The sequence below is a fragment of the Crocuta crocuta genome, unplaced genomic scaffold (assembly GCF_008692635.1).
Source record: "Crocuta crocuta isolate KB4526 unplaced genomic scaffold, BGI_CrCroc_1.0 scaffold62, whole genome shotgun sequence".
In the NCBI taxonomy this organism is placed as follows: Eukaryota; Metazoa; Chordata; class Mammalia; order Carnivora; family Hyaenidae; genus Crocuta; species Crocuta crocuta.
The window spans coordinates 4,361,246-4,382,663 of NW_027529173.1; the positions used below are offsets into that span (position 1 = coordinate 4,361,246).

General features: G+C 36.7%; 1 long non-coding RNA gene across 3 annotated transcripts in view; it reads right to left on the reverse strand.

The window, feature by feature from the left end:
- Positions 1–21,418, reverse strand: part of LOC144226298 (uncharacterized) — a 102,342-nt gene that overhangs the window by 75,184 nt on the left and 5,740 nt on the right. For all 3 annotated transcript variants that reach the window (XR_013333596.1, XR_013333593.1, XR_013333592.1), the window contains exon 2: positions 17,299–17,481. This is a non-coding gene — a long non-coding RNA (uncharacterized LOC144226298). The remainder of the gene's footprint in view (positions 1–17,298; positions 17,482–21,418) is intronic.

The following is a 21,418-nucleotide window of genomic DNA, read 5'->3' on the forward strand; positions in this document are numbered from 1 at the left end:
GAAATTGTTCATTTTCTCACTTCAGTGACTAATATCCTCACCCCCTACGCCCATGCCATATGGCTTTTTTTTTAATGTTCCTTTTACACATTGAAGAGTATGGAGACAGGACTAGGTCCAGGAGAGCTAAAGACCTAAATAAAATCTCTTTATGAGTTTGTCATATTAACCAGGATCTTTGAGATTCTAGCTGAAACCATTTATCAGTCAGAAGAGCATGTGATTTTTGATTGCGGGGTGGTTAGTTCAAGCCCCATGTTGGGTGTAGCATTTACTAAAAATAAATAATAAATAAATAAACGTACAAAAATAAGAATAGTAAGAATAACCAATATACACATTCAGAACATCAAGTGCCAGTCACTGTGTATAAACATGATATTATTTCATGCTCACTACATGATAGAGAAATAGGTATTGCTATTATCCCCATTTTAAAGAAAACCTAATTTTAAGATAAAGTTTAATTCATTATTCATTTTTCTCTTGCTGGGACTAACAATGAAAGAACTGTTAAGTGTAGCAAGTTATTTGAGTGGTAAGTGCCTGGAGTTATTCTGCACATCCCATTGTTGGGGCCCTTACAATATAAAAAAAGCACAAAACACCTCATACAGATGTGTTTTGTGAGTAAGTGGGTTGGAGGGAAGCATTGTTTTTAATCAGTCAGATTGAGTATTTTGGTCCTTGACAACCTAATTAAACTCTAGCTTTGGCTATTTCCGTCAATGAGATGCAAAGAAACAAAGATATGAGTCATTTTGCCCTTTTATACGATATTTTTCCTTCAATTAAATCAATATCATTAAACAATCCCCGAAAACCTGGAGTTTTGGATATCCTTGATATTTCTGAAAATTAGTATGTTCAGGAATAGATGATTAATATGGAATTCTATTCTGCATGATAAAAATACACCCTTGACATGGAACTGTTGCCATGATTTGAGGATTATATTCCTCAAAGAAAAAAATTGGTTAAAACATTCATCTTTATTCTTTTTTGCTTCATCCCATCAACTTAATGAAACCACGGATGACAAGCTATAAGGAAAACCTACATCTCAAGCCATGATTTTATTCCTAAAATCAAATCTATTTTTAACAGCTACTGTGAGCCAGGGACTAATTTTTACACAAAATTATACATTCATGGAAAAACTGTGAATGAATCTACTGCTTGTTAAATGAACGTTAAGTAAGTGATGGAGTAAGCTGCCACCTAGAGTTGAGATTTCTATTTAGTTCAAAATATAATATGAAATTGATTCTATCAGTCTGATTTTTTTTTTCATGTCTCAATACTTAGATGTACACAGAAGTCCTTTACTTCTGAAAGTTAGTGTCTGTATAGATTTGGAAATTTTGCCATAGAAGAAAAGGGTAATATTTCTTAAGGAAACTACAAGAGTACTAGAAGTTAAATGTGTTGGTATGCATCGGCTATATATTTTTTTCAATGAGTCTTTGGGAAAACATATTTAATAGATGAACACTTATGAGTACTCCCAAAACAATTTGGAATGTCTCATGTTAGAGTTCCTGGCTGGCTCAGTTGGTAAAGCATTCAACTCTTGATCTTGGGGTCATGAGTTCAAGCCCCATAGTGGGTATAGAGCCTTAAAAAAAAGTCTTATAACTTCCTGGAACAACAGTCTATTCAGCCCAACTCTTCTATTCATAACCTATTTTATTTCCTGCTTCACTTAGAGCCATACTGGGGGCCAACAATTTCTACTGCACGTATATCAGGACCACTGTCAAAATCTAGGTCAACTGGGGCACATGGCTGGCTCGTTGGAAGAGTGTGTGACTTTTGATGTCAAGGCTATGAGTTCAAATGCCAGGTTGGGTGTAGAGATTACTTAAACTTTTTTTTTTTTTTTGAGGGGGCAGGTAGGGAGGCACAAAGAGAGAGGAGAGAGAGAATCCCAAACAGGCTCTGTGCTGTCAGTGCAGAGTCTGACCTGGGCTCAAACTCACCAGCTATGAGATCATGACCTGAACTGAAATCTAGAGTTGGATACTAAACCAACTGAGCCACTCTGGCACCCTGGGTGTAAAGACTACTTAAATAAATAATCTTTAAAGAAAAATCTTGGTCACTTATTCAAATTTCAATATGACAGTTAATTGTTCAAAGGTCTGGAAAGCTAATGTTTTCACTTCCTTAAACGAGATTGGTCTAAAATCATACCCTTGTCAGAAACCCTGAAATTAATAGATTAGCCATTAGAGAATGTAGTGGGTTAATCGTGAATAGCCCATTCTCATTCCGAATTCACACCTATCCACAAACGTGAAAAGGATTTCTATTATATCCTAACCACTCTATGTGGGGATGGAACCATGACTGCATAGATGGAGACAAACACACTCTGTGAGTATGCATTTTCTAGTCAGACAGAGCTGGAGATCATCTATGAAGTAAAAGTTTAGGGTAAGGGGTACCTGGGTGGCTCAGTTGGTTAAACATCTGTCTTCAGCTCGGGTTGTGATCTCATGGTTCATGAGTTCCAGCCCCGCGTCGGGCTCTGCACAGCCTCACATCAGGATCTGCACTGGCAGTGTGGAGCCTGCTTGGGATTCTCTCTCTCCCTCTCTCTTCCCCTTCCCTGATCGCTCTTTCTCTCTCACTCTCTCTCTCTCAAAATAAATAAACTTAAGAAAAGAGTTTAGGGTAAGCTATCTATAACTCTTCATATGAACAGTTCTACAATTGTACATTTATCATGTGACTATGTTCATTCTTCAACCGTGGCCATGTACCTGGTTTATCTTTCAGTTTCTTGGTGCATGGAGAATAAGCTGTTGATTCTTTTCCACCTCGCAGAATGTCCTACTTCTCTCTCTGACTCTAGTACTTCCTCATTCTTGTTCTCCCCACCCACTTTCACGTCACATATTTGTTGTCTTCATTTTGCCACAAAAAATTCTTTTCAACAATCCTTTCCTCTTCATTTCCATCATCCTCTGTATGACCTCTAGGGCCCAGTCCCCTGAGGGCAAACGTTTGTTTAATCCTGTTGATTTGTCATAACTTCCCTCCGGCTCTTCTAAGCTCTCCCTAAGAGTCCTTGCTTCCCTTACAGCTCCCCATAGGAAGCTCTTGCTTTCCTGCTTCTACAATCAGCCAGAAAGGAAACAAGATAGGTTTCCTTATCATTCCCTGGCAATGTCTGTATTATTAAACTGTATTCTTTGAATTGTCATTATTTGGCATTTGCACCTTGACAGAAGCAGTCTTCTGTCCCACTTGTGTACAAGTCCCTGTGCACTTTCTCGTCTCTTTCTTCTCCTCCCTTTCACTAAGCCATTTTTGTCTGCTCTAGAGGTTTTTGATCTTCATTGCCCTCTTGATTTCTACCCTATGTTCAACCACAGTATTAGTGTCTTGTCATTTATATCAAAATGTCTTACGACGTGAATTGAACACCCGATGTGTGAAAGGCATTATCCTATGTGCTTTGCAGTAGTTATTACTTCAGGTATAAAAAAAAAAATAAAAACTCCAAGAAGTAGGTATTATTATTGTCCCTGTTTTGCAGATGAAGAAACCTGTGCTCAAAAAAGCTAAGTAACTTGACCAAGAGAACACAGGCACTAGTTAGTAAACCAGGAATTTGAATACCAAAAGGTGAGGCTCCAAAATCCATAGACAAAGTCACTAGGCTCTACTGTTTCCATGCCTCGGCACCTCTCTTAACTCTTCCTTCTACTTTCAGGGCACACTATGAATCTCAAAATATATCAGAAAATCTAAATTTAGGTTGCTTTGAAAAGGGTCTAGGAAAGTCTTCTCACCTCAGGCTACTGCAATAGAAAAGCACTGTGAATCCAGACAGTTCTGCTGTAAATAGCAAAATGGTAGAAAGGATTTGGAATTAGACAGACTAGGATTTGATTCAGACTCCATCCCCTGTATGGTAGACTTTGTGTGATTATTTGACCTTTCTTTCAGGTTTCCCTTCTGTGACACAGAGTTAGGCGTCTGTCTTTAGTTCATGTTAGTATTCTAATCCAAAATTAAGTCTCTTTTTTCCCTTCTTACTACTTCTAGTCATGTCTCTTCTAATTTATTTTTTAATATTTTTAATGTTTATTTATTTTCGAGAGGGAAAGAGAGACAGAACATGAGCAGAGGACGGACAGAGATAGAGGGTGACACAGAATCCTTAGCAGGCTCCAGGCTCTGAGCTGTCAGCACAGCTATATATATATATATATATAGTGTGTCTATAGTGTGTCTGTGTGTGTATATGTATATACATATATATATATATATACACATATGTAGGTCACAAATTTGTGAGGGAATATTAGATGAGATAATGCAAGTCAAATGATAAGCATAGAGCTAGGCTCTACATACATAATAAGTGCTCAATAAATATTACCTATTGTTTTCATTACAGTCTTGTGGGTCTATCACTTGATTATTAAAAGCCTGGCTAATATTCTGTACAAATAAACATAATAAGACATGCCCACTTCAGAAGTGAATATATGACTGCTTTCATATTTGTATCTTTTCAATTTGATCTGATAGATTATACTACTCACACACCACCAGTTGTAATATACTTGAATTTAGATCTATATTAGCTTTTTAATTAATGTTGTAATCTGAATGATGCTCTTTGAATATAATCCTCACCCAGGGGAGAGGGCACCTGGGTGGCTCAGTTGGTTAAGCGTCAGACTCTTGATTTTGGCTTAGGATATCATCTTGTGGTTTGTGAGATCGAGCCCCATGTTGGGCTTTGCCCTGACAGTGCCAGGCCTGCTTGGGATTCTCTCTCTCTTTCTCTTTCTGCTCTCTCCCACTCACACACTCTTTCTCTCAAAATAAATAAATAAATATTTTTAAAAATATATTAGGGGAAACTTTAATATCAACATGGCTTAATCAATATGTAGGTCAGGTCATTTCTATTCACTGGTATATTGAGAACACTGAAAATATGCTACAGGAATGTGAATGTGTTAAGTTAAACATATTTTTCTAGGTGGTTATTTTGGTGTGTATTATTGCTTAATGTGATATTCCAGCATGGGCAAAAAAGAAACCTATTCTGGTCAATGAAATGGGCTAATTCTGGAAAGTGGCATCAAATATGGGCAGAAGTTTCAGGAGCAGTTGTTCACCATAAAATGCATACCTGCGCTGTTCCTGAGGGGAAAAAAAAAATCAAAATCCGCCACAAAACTGATAGAAGCTGAAATGGAAAATAGATGGGTAACTAAATACTATCAACAAAAGAAATCAGGAAAAACATGATTTCAGAGTAATTTTTCCATAGAGTTTGCCTACTAAAATGACTTTTTATTAATCTAGTCATACATACAAAAGTATTGACCCAAGTATGATGATACCTTAAAGGCATTGTTCTGCCCATGAGACCTCTTCATCTCATTTCACAGGGAAATTTCACAAGGAAATTGTGGGTATCATAAAAAGATATACATACAGAGATTGAGTCGGAGACAGATGAGTACTCAAGAATATTGCTAGACCCATGAGCCACCAAGGTTACTGAGTTGCCTTGGGAACATTAATAAACTCTGCCTGCATTTTCTTATCTGTAAGGCAGAGCAGTAGTATACATATGGGATAGGGTTATCTACAGAATTTAAAAACATAATAAGTGGAAGAGCACTTCAAACAGTTTTAGATCATAGTATTTGCTTATTAGATGTTAGTCATCATCATCATCACCATTACCATCACCGTTTGCATTTAAACTTAAAAATGGGCCATCTGAGTACTTTTTCCTTGGAAGCGCCTTCCAGTGATAATGATTTCAAACAACTTCCCATCTGCTAGGAATTGTTTCAACCTTGTGAAAAAATCATACTCTACCATTTTCTTTAGCCTTATATCATAAAAGGCATAGCAGTAGAAAATCCTTTAGTAGCAGTGAAAGGGAACCAAATTTTCTTCTTTACATCTATTCTTATCTGAAGATTTAAAGATCATGTTGCCTTTCATCAATAAAGATCCCAAGGGAGTTGTACTGGTTCTTCAAGGTTGGCAAGAGCTTGATATTTTCTTTCCTTTTTTAAAATTTTTTTTAATGTTTTATTTTATTTTTTGAGAGACAGAGGGACAGACTGTGAGCAGGGGAGAGGTAGAGAGAGAGGGAGACACAGACTCCAAAGCAGGCTCCAGGCTCTGAGCTATTGGCATAGAGCCAAATGTGGGGCTCAAACCCATGGATGCAAGATCATAACCTGAACTGAAGTCGGATGCTCAACTGGCTGAGCCACCCAGGTGCCTCAAGTCTTGATATTTTCAAAACAACTTCAAATATTAAACAACATCCCCATGAAGCAAATCAGTAACTTCATCTTTCATAGTAGATAAACAGGACACAGCAAAGTAATTTGCCTTAGGTCATGAACTAGCTCATCATTTGAAATGACTTCCATTCAGTTAACTAGTCTGTGCTTCAGTCTAATAGGCCAAGGTACAACAAACAGAATATCAAAATACTTATTTGTATATTGTTATATTTACTGAGTCATCACTGTATCCTGTTCCTCATGAATCTGAGCTTTGCATCTCAATCTCATGCTCTAGCTGCATGAGATGACCTTTCTTCCCTAGCCCTTTTGTGTTCTATTTTCTACTCATTTTTGTAACTTATATGTCACCTCCTGTAAGAAGCCTTCCCTGATTTGCAGTCTCTTATTCATTGTTAATATAACACTCTGGGTCCCACAGATCCATAGCCTTTCTATTACAGCAAAAACTATACTCTATTGGAACAAAAGGCTCTCTGGCAAAAAAAAAAAAATCTTCTTTGTTTTTATATTCTCTAGCACATGACATATGCTCAACAAATAATTTTGAAGAAAGAATGCCTAAATGATATGTTCATCATTCAGGACATGAGAGGCTGTACCATAATAACAAATTCAGCCTAGGCTTATTTCTAATTTTAATGTGAGTGTCCAACACAGATCAGAAGGAGGTTCTTTCCCAATAATTCAAGAATGCAGGTTGACAAGGCTCTACCGTCTTGTGCTACTGGCTTGTCTGTCTGATGCAGGTTGCCAAGGTTTCCAAATAGGTTCTAGGTTGCCAAGATGGGAGAGGAAAATGCTGGTAGATAGCACAGGAAATGAAATTTACCTGTGATAATCATTTCCTTCCAAAAATTATTGGCCAGAACTACTCAACACCTAAAGTAGACAATGCATATCCCTGGCTTCTCTCCTTACATCTGCAGTCTACATGAATTTAATGGCCAGGACCTGTGGCTCCTCTTCTGCCACCTGCCTTTGAGCTACTGAAACTTCTTTGCACAGATTTAGAAGTGCTTGGCATTCACATGGATGAATCTGGACGTGGGTGTTGTTTAATGACTATCCTGTGCAAGAATATAAGCTCAGTTTCCTTTCCTCAGCTTAGGACAACTCAGAGATGTCACTTATTCTCCAGAATTTTCCTGTGGGATCATGTTAGAGCCTATCCTGTGTGGGACTTTTGCCTGAACTTATACTCTTACTTGGCTTTATTTAATTCTTTGTTTTGCTTCCTTTGTTTCTTTACTGTTCTGCCTTGTGAATACTCTTAATACAACACTTGCATACACAGTTTTGGGTTAGAAACTGCACCAAGGCACTCAAACTAAAATAGAGCCACCTAACTGAAATATGAGCAAAGGGGCACCTGAGTGTCTCAGTTGGTGAACTTAAGACTTTGGTTCAGGTCATGATCACGTAGTCTCTGAATTTGAGTCCTTCATCAGGCTCTGTGTTGACAGCTCAGAGCCTGGAGGCTGCTTCAGATTATTTGTCTCCCTTTCTCTCTGTCCTCCACTGCTCATGCTCTGTCTCCTTCTCTCTCAAAAGTAAATTAATATTAAAAAAAAATAAAAGGTGAGCAAAAAGGTGGGCATGCCTTTTCCTGGAAAGAGGAGAACTGATGTCAGTAAGCCCTGTTATTTCCACCATAGCACAACGAAAAGCAATTTGGTGATTAAAGGCTAAAAGACGTGGGTTTAGCTATCTAACTACCAAACAAGGACTAAACATCAAGAAGAAGCAAGACCAGACTGCACAGGAAAGGGTTCCCTGAGAAGAATGACTTCTTTGTTCAGTAAGAAGCTGGGGAACTAAGGGCAGTAGCCCAAAACACAAAGTTGAAAGGGGTCCTGGGCTTGGATCTGGTAGGAGTCATTACTTAAGGAGGGTCGATAGTGCAGTACCAATAAAGATGCCAGGCAATACAAGGAGTCTGCGTGACATCACAGTGTAAACAGTATATGCAGGAAAGAGTAAACACTGGAAGAAGTCAATTTGATGCTACTTTTGGGTTATTATTTCACAGTTGGTCCTTAATCAATGATTAATGGTGGGAGGATCTGAGGAGTAGGATGTGGCTTTCTGATGGGAAGATGGCAGTAAGTTCTATGCAGGTTTCTGGGTATTAGAGAAGCAGGCTAGAGGCTCCAATTTTAGTGTAGTGCCAGGTAGGGAATCAAAGGCAGAATCCCAGTTGTATTAAGTAAGCTCTCTGTGAGGGACAGAGGCTGCTGCACTTGATTGGCCCACACCTGCCCAGTGTACACAGACACCCTAGCGCACTGGTCCCTGTAGCTATAGGATTCATCCCGGACTCCTCCAGTTGATTCTCCTTGCTCTGGTTCTCATAGAATAAAGATTCCTCCAGCAAAAAAGGCTAGGAAGTAAAATATTTCTTATAATGCTTCTGGATTTTGAGTTAAAGTTAAAAGGGCTTTCCATACACCCATGTTATAATGAAGCCACCTATGTTTAGTGCTTGTATAATATTAGATATCTGATACAGTCAGAGTTTTCTCTTTGGTATGGTTGAGATATGCATCTAATTTTGTCTTATTTCAGAATTTTGTTTAATATTCTAAATAGTTTTTTAAGTTCATCGTTCCCCCAGTCATTTAAACTGCCACCTGTATATCATTTAGTAAGTTCCACAGGTAGTCGGATCTATTTCATTTTTTAAAAATGTTTTAATGTTTATTTATTTTTGACAAACGGAGAGAGACAGAGCATGAGTGGGGAAGGAGCAGAGAGAGAGGGAGACACAGAACTGAAGCAGGCTCCAGGCTTCAAGCTCTCATGCTTCAAGTATGACACGGGGCTTGAACCCACAAACTGTGAGATTCTGACCTGAGCCAAAGTCAGACACTTAACTGACTGAGCCACCCAGGCACCCTAGTTGAATCTATTCTGAACTTACTATACTGTTACATGTGTCTCTGTATTCATGTATACACTTCCTAGTTTTTAAATTTATAGTGTACTTTGTATCATATACGGCTAGTCCTCACTCATTAGATTTTCCTTATTTAGAGTTTCCCTAGATACCCTTACATGTTTATCTTACCATATGAACTTTCAAACCATCCTATCTTACTCAAAACAAAACAAAACAAAAACAAAAACAAAAACAATTTCAGGGAAGTTTTATTAATATTAATAAAGATCACATTAAATTTATATACTAACTTGGAGGGAACTTACATGTTTATAATATTGGGTTGTTTTATCCAAAAACAAGGGAAACCTTTCCATTTCTTTAGGTCTACTTTCTAAGTTTAAGACTATATTAAAATATACCTTATATGGATTTGTCACCTTTTTTTGGTTAAGATTATTCTTAAGTATTTATCATTGTTATTATATTTTTTCTTCAATTATAGATTTTAAGTGAGTATTTTTCTATCTGTGAAAGCTATTGATTTTTATAGTTAATTTAATATCTCCCACCTTATTAAAAGTTTTTTGTTATTTGCGTTAGAATTGATTCTCTTCTGTGTTCTAGGTATACCAATATATCATATGTCATTGGATATAGTTTTATTCTTTTTTTCCAATTCTTATACATCTGCTTATTCTCTCTTATATGATTGAATTCACTAATACTTCTGCTCCAAGATTAACAGTATTGGAGCTAATAAACATCTTTGCCTTGTTCCTGACTTTGGTGGTTCTCTACATACTCATCAAGTTATGGAATGGTGTATCAATTTGCTGACCTTTTTTGACATATGTAGGTCTATGTATGGTTTCTGAGCATCTGTTTTATAAAAGCTTCAAGAGTGATTCTAATATAAACACTCATTTGAGTATATGCTCCATAATCATATAAAATATAAATAAGTAACTTAACTACATGAACATTTGAGTCACATTTTGTGTAGATATGAAGTGGATCTGAAGACAGTCTTTCTTCCTTCAAGGAGCTCAGTTTAGTAGATGAGAAAGACTTATAAATGCATGGTTGCATACAATATAATTATTATAATATGGAAACTGTTCCATCACTAGTATCTTTCCTGAAAGTCGTCTTTATCTAGAGAGTTAATAAAATATTTACTATAAAGTTTTCCAAGATCGCATCTTATAATGCTATCTATTAGTTTCTGATTTTTAAACTAATTCAAAATTGACCTTTGTCAATAATCACTGACTGAAAAAACTATGACGTCCTACAAAAATTCTAAATTTCTCACCCTGCTTTCCCCTCAGCCCACATCTTATTTTCAAACTGTAGCTGTATTGATTATGGCAAGCAGTTTAAGTCATTTGTCAGTTCTTGGTATTTTGTAATGATTTTACCATCAGAGAACAATCAGTTGTCTGTTAAACAAATTTGTGAGAATACATTGTTTTAAGAAGAAAGGAATTGTCTACTTTTGTTAAGCAGTTTACACAAATATTTTAAATATTCTTTACCTAACCCAAACCAACTCTGAGACCCATATTTTTCCTCTGTGCCTATTGGCTTTATTCTTTTAAAGTTCTCAGCTACTTTCAAATTTGGAGGGAGGTATAAAAATGGTCTTAATGCTTGGGGTAGACGGTAGAAGTAGAACTTTTGGAAAAAGAAGAGATGAAGTTTTAAACCTGAAATGGACTGTGGAATTTTGCAAATTAGACATGATGGGTTAAATTTTTACCTTCCTCTGTCTTTCAGCTTGAACTGGTGCAACATTTGGATGGCTTTCTCCCACTTACAGGCTCTCAGTCTCCTTGGTTGGAGGGACTGCGTTTTTGGGAGTTACTCATGATTATGGTTTAATTTGGGATAAGTTGCTACTTTTTTTTTAAGTTTATTTATTTGGGGGGGAGGGGGAGAGAGAGAGAGAGAGAGAACGAGAGAGAGAGAGAGAGCGCGTGAGCGCATCCCAAGCAAGTTGTCAGTGAGGAGCCCGACTGGGGTCTTGAACTCAGGAACTGTGAGATCATGACCTGAGCTGAAATTAAGAGTTGAGTGCCGAACCCAGGTGCTCTGGATTAAGTTACTACTTTTAATGTCATGGTAGGGCATCATATGGAAGAAACGAATATATCAATAAGTAGATGATAAAAAATAATGAGTTACATATTTTTTATTACCAAACAGAATTTTTATGTCTAACTTTTTATTCTTGGAGCTGAACACCTACAGCCATGTTCATTTGCACTTCTATAATGTACTGTGATGAAAATCTGGGTTCTGGCATCAGAAACACCCAGGGACCAATCCTGTAGCCTTATTGTACCCACACTTTTTTTTTTATTTTATTATTTATTTGTTTATTTATTTATTTTCTTTACAAATAGTTTATTGTCAAATTAGTTTCCACATAACACTCAGTGCTCATCCCCACAAGTGTCCTCCTCCATGCCCATCCCCCCCTCCCCCCACATCCATCAGTCCTCAGTTTTTGTCAGCATTCAAGAGTCTCTCATGGTTTGCCTCTCTCCCTTTCCCCCACCATTTCCGCCCTTCTTCTCCCCCTTGTTCCTCCGTCAAGTTCCTCCTAATCCTCCTATACGTGCAAACATATGATATTTGTCCTTCTCTGCCTGACTTATTTCGCTCAGCATAACACCCTCAAGGTCCATCCATGTTGCTACACATGGCCAGATTTCATTGTTTCTCATTGCCATGTAGTATTCCATGGTATAGATAAACCACATCTTCTTGATCCATTCGTCCATTGATGGACACTTAGTCTCTTTCCATGTTTTAGCTATTGTGGAGAGTGCTGCTATGAACATTGGGGTCCATGTGCTCCTATGCCTCAGCATTTCTGTATCCCTTGGGTAAATTCCTAGCAGTGCTATTGCTGGGTCCTAGGGGAGTTCTATTGTTAGTTTCCTGAGGAACCTCCACACTGTTTTCCAGAGGGGCTGTACCAGTTTACATTCCCACCAACAGTGCAGGAGGGTGCCCGTTTCTCCACATCCTCGCCAGCATCTAGAGTTCTCTGATTTGCTCATTTTAGCCACTCTGACTGGCGTGAGGTGGTATCTCAGTGTGGTTTTGATTTGTATTTCCCTGATGAGGAGGGATGCTGAGCATCGTTTCATGTGTCTGTTGGCCATCTGGATGTCCTCTTTGGAGAAGTGTCTGTTCATATCTTCTGCCCATTTCTTCACTGGGTTTTTTGTTTTTCGGGTGTGGAGTTTGGTGAGTTCCTTATAGATTCTGGATATTAACCCTTTATCTGATATGTCATTTACAACTATCTTTTCCCATTCTGTTGGTTGCCTATTAGTTTTGTGTACCCACACTTTTCTTTTACTATAGATTAAAGGATGGCAGAATATTGTTTCTGTTTGGTCATCAGGGCCCTCATACCTTCCTGTTTCATGCTTATCTATCGATCTATCTGTACACATGTTTGGATTAATAATATAGCCAATAGCATATGAAATATTTGTGAAGACAACTGTAGACTCCAAGAACGTGAGCTAGCCTTAAAGGTCAGACTAGCTCGACTACCCATTAAATAGATATAAGCTATTGTAGCCTTAGAATCAAGGATAGAATTTCTTTCTGTGCATCGATTAATCATTCTCAACTGGTAACTTAATTATTAATATGATTTGGAGAAGCAACACTAAGTTTCATCTCAAAGTAAAGTTTAAATGTAGTAAAATTTTTCTTAAAATGGTCCAGTCAATTTGAATCCTTTAGTTCCTAAGCTTTCATTACTAGACTTACCAGTTAACCTGATATCTTAGTCTAGTTGTATTCAGTATAAGCCTCAAACGTTATTCAATTCAGCCTCGACAGGATATTTATAATGTTGTCTATTGGCTCTGATGACAAAGTATTTTTAGTTCTTAGAAACGTCAGTGCACCACATTTTAATTTTTAAACCAAATATATTTTCAAAGAAACTTCGACTGTATTATTGTGGCCATTATATTTTAAATGATATTTAAATAATTTCTTTTAGTGCAATAGGTACAATCAACCAGAACTGTTGCAAAGGTTAACAAAATATTGCTTCGGTTAGGTCAGTGGGGACTTCACAGCCTTCTGTGTCATGCTTATCCAAGCAATAAATTACTTTCTTAGACAAAAATCATCCTATGAAATTGCTTTAGCATTTTCTGAAGTAAAGGTATTGAATACATAGTATTGGGAACACTTTATTTTGCTTTTTATCACATACAATTATTTTCCACTTGATAGAGAGCACACAAGAGAACAAGATGGATTTCTTATATTTTACTGTTTTCTCATTTATATTGTGTCCAGTTTTAATTTTCCCCAGTAAAGATTCTTTCCACCCTAAAACTTAATTTCACTGGCTTCTTAACCCAGAAGTCTTTTTGGAAGTAATCTTAAAACGTCTGAGATGTATTTATCAAATTTAAATTTAATGCATAATATTATTTCCCTGTTGTTTTCCTGACAGTTATTTATAAAGGTAGATAAAAGTCATGCCTAAAGGTTTTTCTAGACTACAGATACTGGCTTCCTTTTAGATGTTCATCTTCCTTGATGTTTCACAAGTAAAGTGAATAACAAGTGCCTCTCATTTTACTCTCTTGAGAAATATGCTAACAATATCACACATATACAAATAGGCTAGTATGTGAAGAAAGTAACAAGGGAGGATTTAAGTGAAAAATAAGTGTCTTTGGTATTTAAAGCTCTTATGAAGCCTTAGAATCTAGGTTAGAAACATCAGGCAAAGACAGACTCCAATCCATACTCAGATGAAGTAACCACCTTGGAGTGGTATATTTGAGCAAATTCTGAAGGCTATTTGTTTAGTTTATTTTGATTGATACTAACTTAAGTCAGCTTTTGTGGGCTTATAGGTCTTTTTTTTTTTAATGCTTATTTATTATTGAGAGACAGAGAGACAGAACATGGACATGGGAAGGGCAGGGAGAGAGAGAGGAAGACACAGAATCTGAAGCAGGCTCTGAGCTGTCAGCATAGAGCCCGATGTGGGACTCACACTCACAAACCACAAGATCACATTCTGAGCTGAAGTTGGATGCTTAACCAACTGAGCCACCTAGGCACCCCTATAGGTCTTTTTTTGAATCTGAGGCAAGCTACAAAACCGATTCCCCAGGCGGGGCAGCGGAAGCAAAGTGCACTTAAACTCAAACACAAAATCTTGCATATAATTTCATGCAGTTTGCAGACTTGCCAAAGCCCACCCATTAACTGCATAGGGATTTGTATTAGGACTCTACTAAACAAGTAAAGAGAAAATCGGTTCACATTATTTTAAGGCAAAGATAAATGTATTGATCCATGTATCTAGGAATACAGTGAAATAAGTCATAGAAATAAAGAAATAGCTATAGGAAGTAATACCTATAGAAAGATTGGATCTGGGAACTCAACATCACCAGAACATACTCTTTCTGCTGCTCATTGCTGCTTGTCTCTACTTCTCGTGACATATTAATATCATTTTCTCCTGCTCTGCAGATATGTCTACTTTATGTGGCAGAGAACATACTTGCCAGCGGATTCTGCTTAGCAACCCCAGGAATATAGTATCCTGAGCATCCACAGTATCACAGCCAGAAAAGGATTCTATCTCTGCTTATATCACTTGTCAATTCACTAATCACATTTGCTCAAATTAATCAGGTCCAAGTTCCATGGCCACTTTGTGGCAAGGGAGACAGAGTCTGTGAGCAAATAAAAGAGGATGGGTCGCCTTAAACACTAAACACTTAAATTACCTTTTTCAACTTTTATCTGAGAACTATTACAAGTCATAACCAATCAAATGTGAGATTGGAGGAGAGGAAGAATAAGATGGCAACCAATGGCTAACCTGAGATTGTGTGAAGGGGGTCAGAGAGTGTCAGTGCTAGACAGTGGTAAGCTGGTCAACTGGCTCTTTGGGGGAAAAAAACATATGCATATATTTATAGGTGTGTATAAACTTATCATATATTTTACCAAAACAAAAAATGAGTGGCACACAATTTATTAAAAATTATTCAGTGTTCAATACTGTTTATTATTTGCATCTAGCCAATTAACTCTCTTGTAATGCTTTAGCTGATTTTTGCTGAATTCTTCTAGCTCAATTGCGATTACAATTGACAAACAAGTGTGAACAAACACTGGTTGATATTTTCTTTTTCTTTAACAAGTAAGATGTCAGAATTTCATTCATTTGTCAATGATGTGAGCAACTTCTTTGTTGAAATGGATAGTAGTGTTTGAATACTACAATAATTCCTCAATTTTTTGTGTGAGTTATTCACAATGTAACAGTTTATCATGACACCTTTCAAGTTTAATATGCATTATTAACATGTTTTTGATCCCTTCCTTCACTCTAGAAAGCCAGCAAAACAATAACTCAGCTCTTGATTTTGTAATATTTACCAATTTTCTTGGTGTAAATACTCCCTCCACAGCTGGTGTCTAGCTGTCATCAGGACATCACGAACAAAGAGTTGCGAAGAGAAGTGAAGTAGCACACCATTCTATAGTTTTTTGCTACATCACAAACATAAATGGCCTCAAAAACATAGATAGTAGTAAAAACTAGTAAAATAATTAGGAAGCAAAGGTTTTTTGAGTATTTATAGTCTTCGTTTTATATATAATTTATTTAATTTTAAGTTTATATACTTTAATTTTTAATAATGATTGTATCTAAAAATTGGCTAGTAAAATTCCAAGAATTTTAACAAATGCCCCTAGCTCGTGAGTCAGTCTGAACCAGCTCTGTGATGCTTTGCATTGTTTTTATGAAGCATAGGTAAGAAATAGTAACTTGAAGTTACTGTAAAATAGAGAGTTAACATGTAAATTAAGGCTATGCTATGGCATCACTATGATTTCTCTAAATCAATATACTCAGTAAATATAGCTGGGTGGATATTCAATACTAGACATGCTCAAATTTGAATGGCTTTACTTCATAGTTCGACAAGTTTTTTTTTAATTTAAAAATTTTAAATGTTCTTATTTGTTTTTGAGAGAGCGTAAATGGGGGGGAGGGGGGAGAGGATCTGAAGCAGGCTCTGTGCTGACATCAGTGAGCCCAATGAGGGGCTTGAGCTCACAAACTGCGAGGTCATGACCTGAGCCAAAGTCAGACGGATGCTCAATCGTCTGAGCCACCCAGGTACCCCTATAGTTTGACAAGTTTTAGATTATTCACCATTTTAGATTTTTCAAATCTATTTTTCTCTTTTTATTAGGACAAGTGATCAGGTACCTATTTTCTTACACTTACAGAAAGTGTCATTTCCATAAGCTTTATATTTTAGTTAGAAAAGGAAACCAAAACAGCATCTCTGCAAGCCTTTTCTGCTCTTTCATTGATGTGTGTGATTAAAATCTCACTTCCGTTGCATCACATTATAAAGTCTCAGAATCTCTTTCGTAGTCTAATAATCCTCTAAAAAACTATACTAGACAAAGTGGGCAATGAACACTAGGAATACGCTTTTTATCTCAGATAGAGTGCCATCTTTCAGAGAATATAATTTGGCCAAAAAATAGGAATAAAGGAAAATATCAGTGAGAAACACTTTTGATATTTTACTTTACTTTTACATTTTTAGCACCAAATACAAAAGTGTATGCTTATTAGCTTTTTAGCAACTCAAAACTCTCATGTGCTTTAAATCAATACATGACATGGATAAATGAGAGTAACTGTTTAAAAAGTTGAAAACTGGATAGTAATTGTGTCATTTAGTATTATTTTGTCTTTGATGTGGAGTGCAGACTTGTTACTTTTAAACGTTGTGTTGTGAAAACCTACCAGCTTTAGTTAGCCTACATTTTGGATTTTAGTATATTTCTTAAAATAAGCAAAGGAAAACATATGATTACAGGAGATGCAGTATTCCAAAGATATTTCTAAGGATTTGGTTAAAAAGAAAAGGGATAATGAATGAGACTAATAAATAAGGGAAAGATGATATGGGGCTTAGGGTAAAAATCAGAAGTAACTGAAAATAAACTTACATTTGGTGTCTGCACTATCAGAAATGGGAGTTTGCAAATCAACTCTGGACTTACTTTCTCATAAATGTCCATGTGCTGTGGCAAAATAGGCATGCTGTTGAAGTTAGTGCACAGTTTGTACTCTGTGGTTTGTTCTTCTTGGTGGTTACAGATCACAGGTCATCCGTTTCAGTTCCAGTGAGGCTCAAAGGCAGTCTGTGGCCATGGTCACAAGGACTTTAGGGACTAGGGATTAGCCTAAGAAGACAAAGAGTTGATTAATGATAGACTCATCAATGTCAAACACAGTTGAGGAGAGGGGATGCACTTGGTTTAGGAAAAAGGAAAAGCATAGGTGTCTGAGGGTGAAAAGTGAAGGAGAAGAGAACTGACACAGCTCAAGTCTGGTACTTCACTTGGGAAGGGAGGCAGAAGGAAAGACATAGACACCATCCCCTTAGGTTACGATGTGAACTTGTCATGAGGCAGAGGCCAATAGGCGTGAGGCAGACACAGAAAGATCATATGCTGTCAATGATAAAAAGGCCTCAAGTGGTCTCATAGAAATTAGTTGAGTGTATTATGCATGTCAATCAATGAGAAAAATTCAATAAATATGTGAAATTAGCTTTTACTATCAGGAGAGGTAAATTGTGTTTACATTAGAGTAGAACTATGATTAGATTTTGACAGGTTAACAGAAGAAATCAGGTAAAACTCTATAGGGTTTATACCCTTATCTTGTCTTATATGAGGGAGAGGGAAAGTGGGTAAACTGGAAAAACAAGTTATTGTTAGATAAATTACACTTTAATTCAAGAGATCTTGAAGTGATCTAGAGTACAACAAGCAGGAAATGTTTGGTAAAAAGAGAGTTTTTATTGGACATTCAAAGGGCATATTAACTCTTAGATTTGTGGCTGAGTGTGTGGGAAATATGGTAGAAAAAAAGAATATATGTTTCAAATTAGAAAAGTCTAGAGTCAAATTGATTTGCTATTTATTAGCAGGTAACTCTGAGGTGAATTAAATAATGTGAGCCTTAATTTCCTTATTTTAAAAATGGAGCTAACGATACTTACTATGAGGTCTAAAGATAAGAAGATACCCAATGCACCTAGTGCAGAGGAGGTGTGTAATAACACTAGTTCCCTTGTTCCCGAGTGAACTTTCTGTGTGGGAGACTCTCCCGATCAGGGTGAGAAGTGCCCATAAGGCATCCCCAGGCAAAACTTGCCCCATATTCCAATGAATCAAAGTCATTCTTTGATGCAATTCCTGTGCCAAACACCTGACTGTACTACCTCCTCAGTTCCCAATTTTGTCACATCCTTGGATAATGGGCACTGGAATTCTCTGGGGAGGCTCTCAATACTTTAAGAGCAACTTGTCCTTCATTCTAGTTCATGCTGGTCTCTTATTCACTCTTTTCCTCTTCCATTAACTTTTCTGGTTTTCTTTTCTTAGTAGACAAGATGAAAGAGTCATGGGGCACCTGGGTGGCTCAGTCAGTTTACTGTCCGACTTCGGCTCAGGTCATGATCTCACGGTTCGTGGGTTCAAGCCCCGAGTAGTCTCTGCTTCAGCTAGCTCAGAGCCTGAAGCCTGTTTCAGATTCTGTATCTCCCTCTCTCTCTGACCCTCCCATGTTCATGCTGTCTCTCTCCCTCTCTCTCAGAAATAAATAAAATAAAATAAAAAAAAATAAAATAAAATAAAATAAAATAAGTTGTAAGCCTGTCCACCTCTCCCAGAAATACTGTGTGTGTGTGTGTGTGTGTGTGTGTGTGTGTGTGTTTAATGTGTAACACTACGTCATGAGTTGATAAAGCAGTTCTCCTTAAAAACTGGTTTAACTCCTCAGGCTCTACTTAAGTACTATCACTTAAAACAGCTCCCTCATCCTGGGCATTGGGTGGCAGAAGAGAGAATGAGGATTTCTCAGGTTAGACACTTCATACTCCCAGTAAGTTGAGTTAAAAAGTGTTTTATTTGGGGTATGTATTGCTAAATGTGGTAACAACAACTCACAACAAAAAAAGAACTTGTCACTCATGAAACTCCAAAGGTTTTTCTATTTTGATTTAATAGATGGGTTCTCCTATGTGGTTCCTTCCCTCTATTACCTCAACCAGCATCTAAGGTCACCTTGGAAGGTGGAGAGAGAGGAGGATCGCGACATTCCATTGACCTGAGCTAGTTACACAACTCCACCTAGATAGGCGGGATTTGTAATCTTTCTCAATCCACAGAGGGAAATTAAATGACCAGGTCAATACAGCATCATCAGGCACAGAATGATTTAGAGAGATATTATGAAATATTCCCTCTTTCTCAAAAGCTAATGGTTCGTAGATTAAAAACTTGCTTCTAAAGACCAAAATAAAATTTGGAAGACGGAAACTTAATTACAATTTCACATAACAGAGTTTCAGTGTAACCAAAATTTCTAGCATAACCATCAAGAATACATTTGATGGATTGATCAGAGGCACAGATTGAAACAAAGTAAAAGCTCTTCTTTAGGAAATCTACAGTCTTTCACAGAGTAATACAATATAATGATAACATAAAACTCAATTTGGTGTTATCACAATTATATTAAAAACAATTTTGTAATTCTCAAGTTTAGGATAGCCAGAATGGCAGTTTCATGCAGTTTTAAGCAAAGTAATATTTTGTACATTATTTGCTTGCCTCTGATATTTCCTCCATCAGCTTCCTGTCCTAAACAGTGCAAACACTAATATACAAAGATGAAGGGCAAGATGGCTTGCATTTAATTATGATTCTAAGATTTGAAGAGAAAGCCTGATCTCATTTCTTTCTTTCTGTACCCCTTTTTTGGAAGCTAAATTACATTAGGTGAAAATGTAAAAATGATAAATGGCTTCTTTGTACCTTCTAGCCACTGGAAGTTCAGTGGTAATAAATGTTTCAATATGAATTCTATAATCCTGTGATCGTTACAATTTGGAGAGTTAGCCCATTTATGCTTTAGTGAATAATGTGTAAACAAATAAACCAACTTCATGATTCTATTAAAGGATTCTCTGGTAAATAACCAATCATATTCCTTTACCCAGAAGGCAGACATCTCACTTACAGAAACAGGTTTGTTTTTTTTTTTTTTAAATGGATTCCTTCATTCATCCTTCTGCTACTCCTACCAATAAAAACAAATATTTCCCATTCAAAGCAGAACATTTAGCTCTGTTAGCAACAGAAAGAACACTTCCCCAGCAACAGGAAAACCCAAAAAGGACATCTATTTTTAAAAATAAAATGTGATGCCCTCTGCATTTTGCTGATTTAGTGAACAAGAAAAATCTTATCCATCCAAATTAGTGAATGTCCTATAGATGTCTGTAATAGTCTGATTTCATATTCCTTTTATTTGAGTGTTTGCTTTATTTTTTATAGACCAGGACTTTTCCATGACATGTTTGCTGATTTCTCTGTTCGTGGATATTTACACACGTTGCCATTATAAGGTAGGAGGTGTCTTATTTTAGGTGGAAAGGTGGTGATTCAAGGAGTTCATTACCATACGCACAAGGCATACGCAGAGTGTGCCTCTGTTCTGTAGCAAGTTTTTTTGGAAACAGTAATGATGAATGTTTGTTGAAGGAAAGCGATAGGAAACTGAACTGCAACTTACTTGCTGCCATTAAGTATCACAATTTTAAACTTGAAAAAAACCTTAAAGAGCATTTGATCTTGAGACACAGGATATTGTCCAATGCTTCAAATAACACCTCCCATGTAGACAGTCTACTAGTATATTAGTATTAAGTTAATTATATGTTTAACCTCCTAGCTTTACAGAAAAAGACACAATGCTCAACAAATGATGGATTTTCATTTCCAAGGTTTAATCTTATTTAACAGTAAAGACAGGACTACAATGTCAATCTTCTCAGGCTCATATTCATTATATTCCACAGTCAATATTATAGGGCATATGTCTAATATCTCTTCAATTTAATTGTGTGTACATCTATTACAATAGGTTTAATATAAAATTTTTATTAAAAACAGAGAGATCACTGTTCATGCAAGGGTGAAGGCTGCTCAAATTAACTTTGTACCAATTAACACAATATATTGCCATTTAAAAACAATACTAATTTTTAGAATGATCTTACTTTTTTACCTTAGTTGTTAAGCTATTAAAGTAGGAAGCAATGGAATA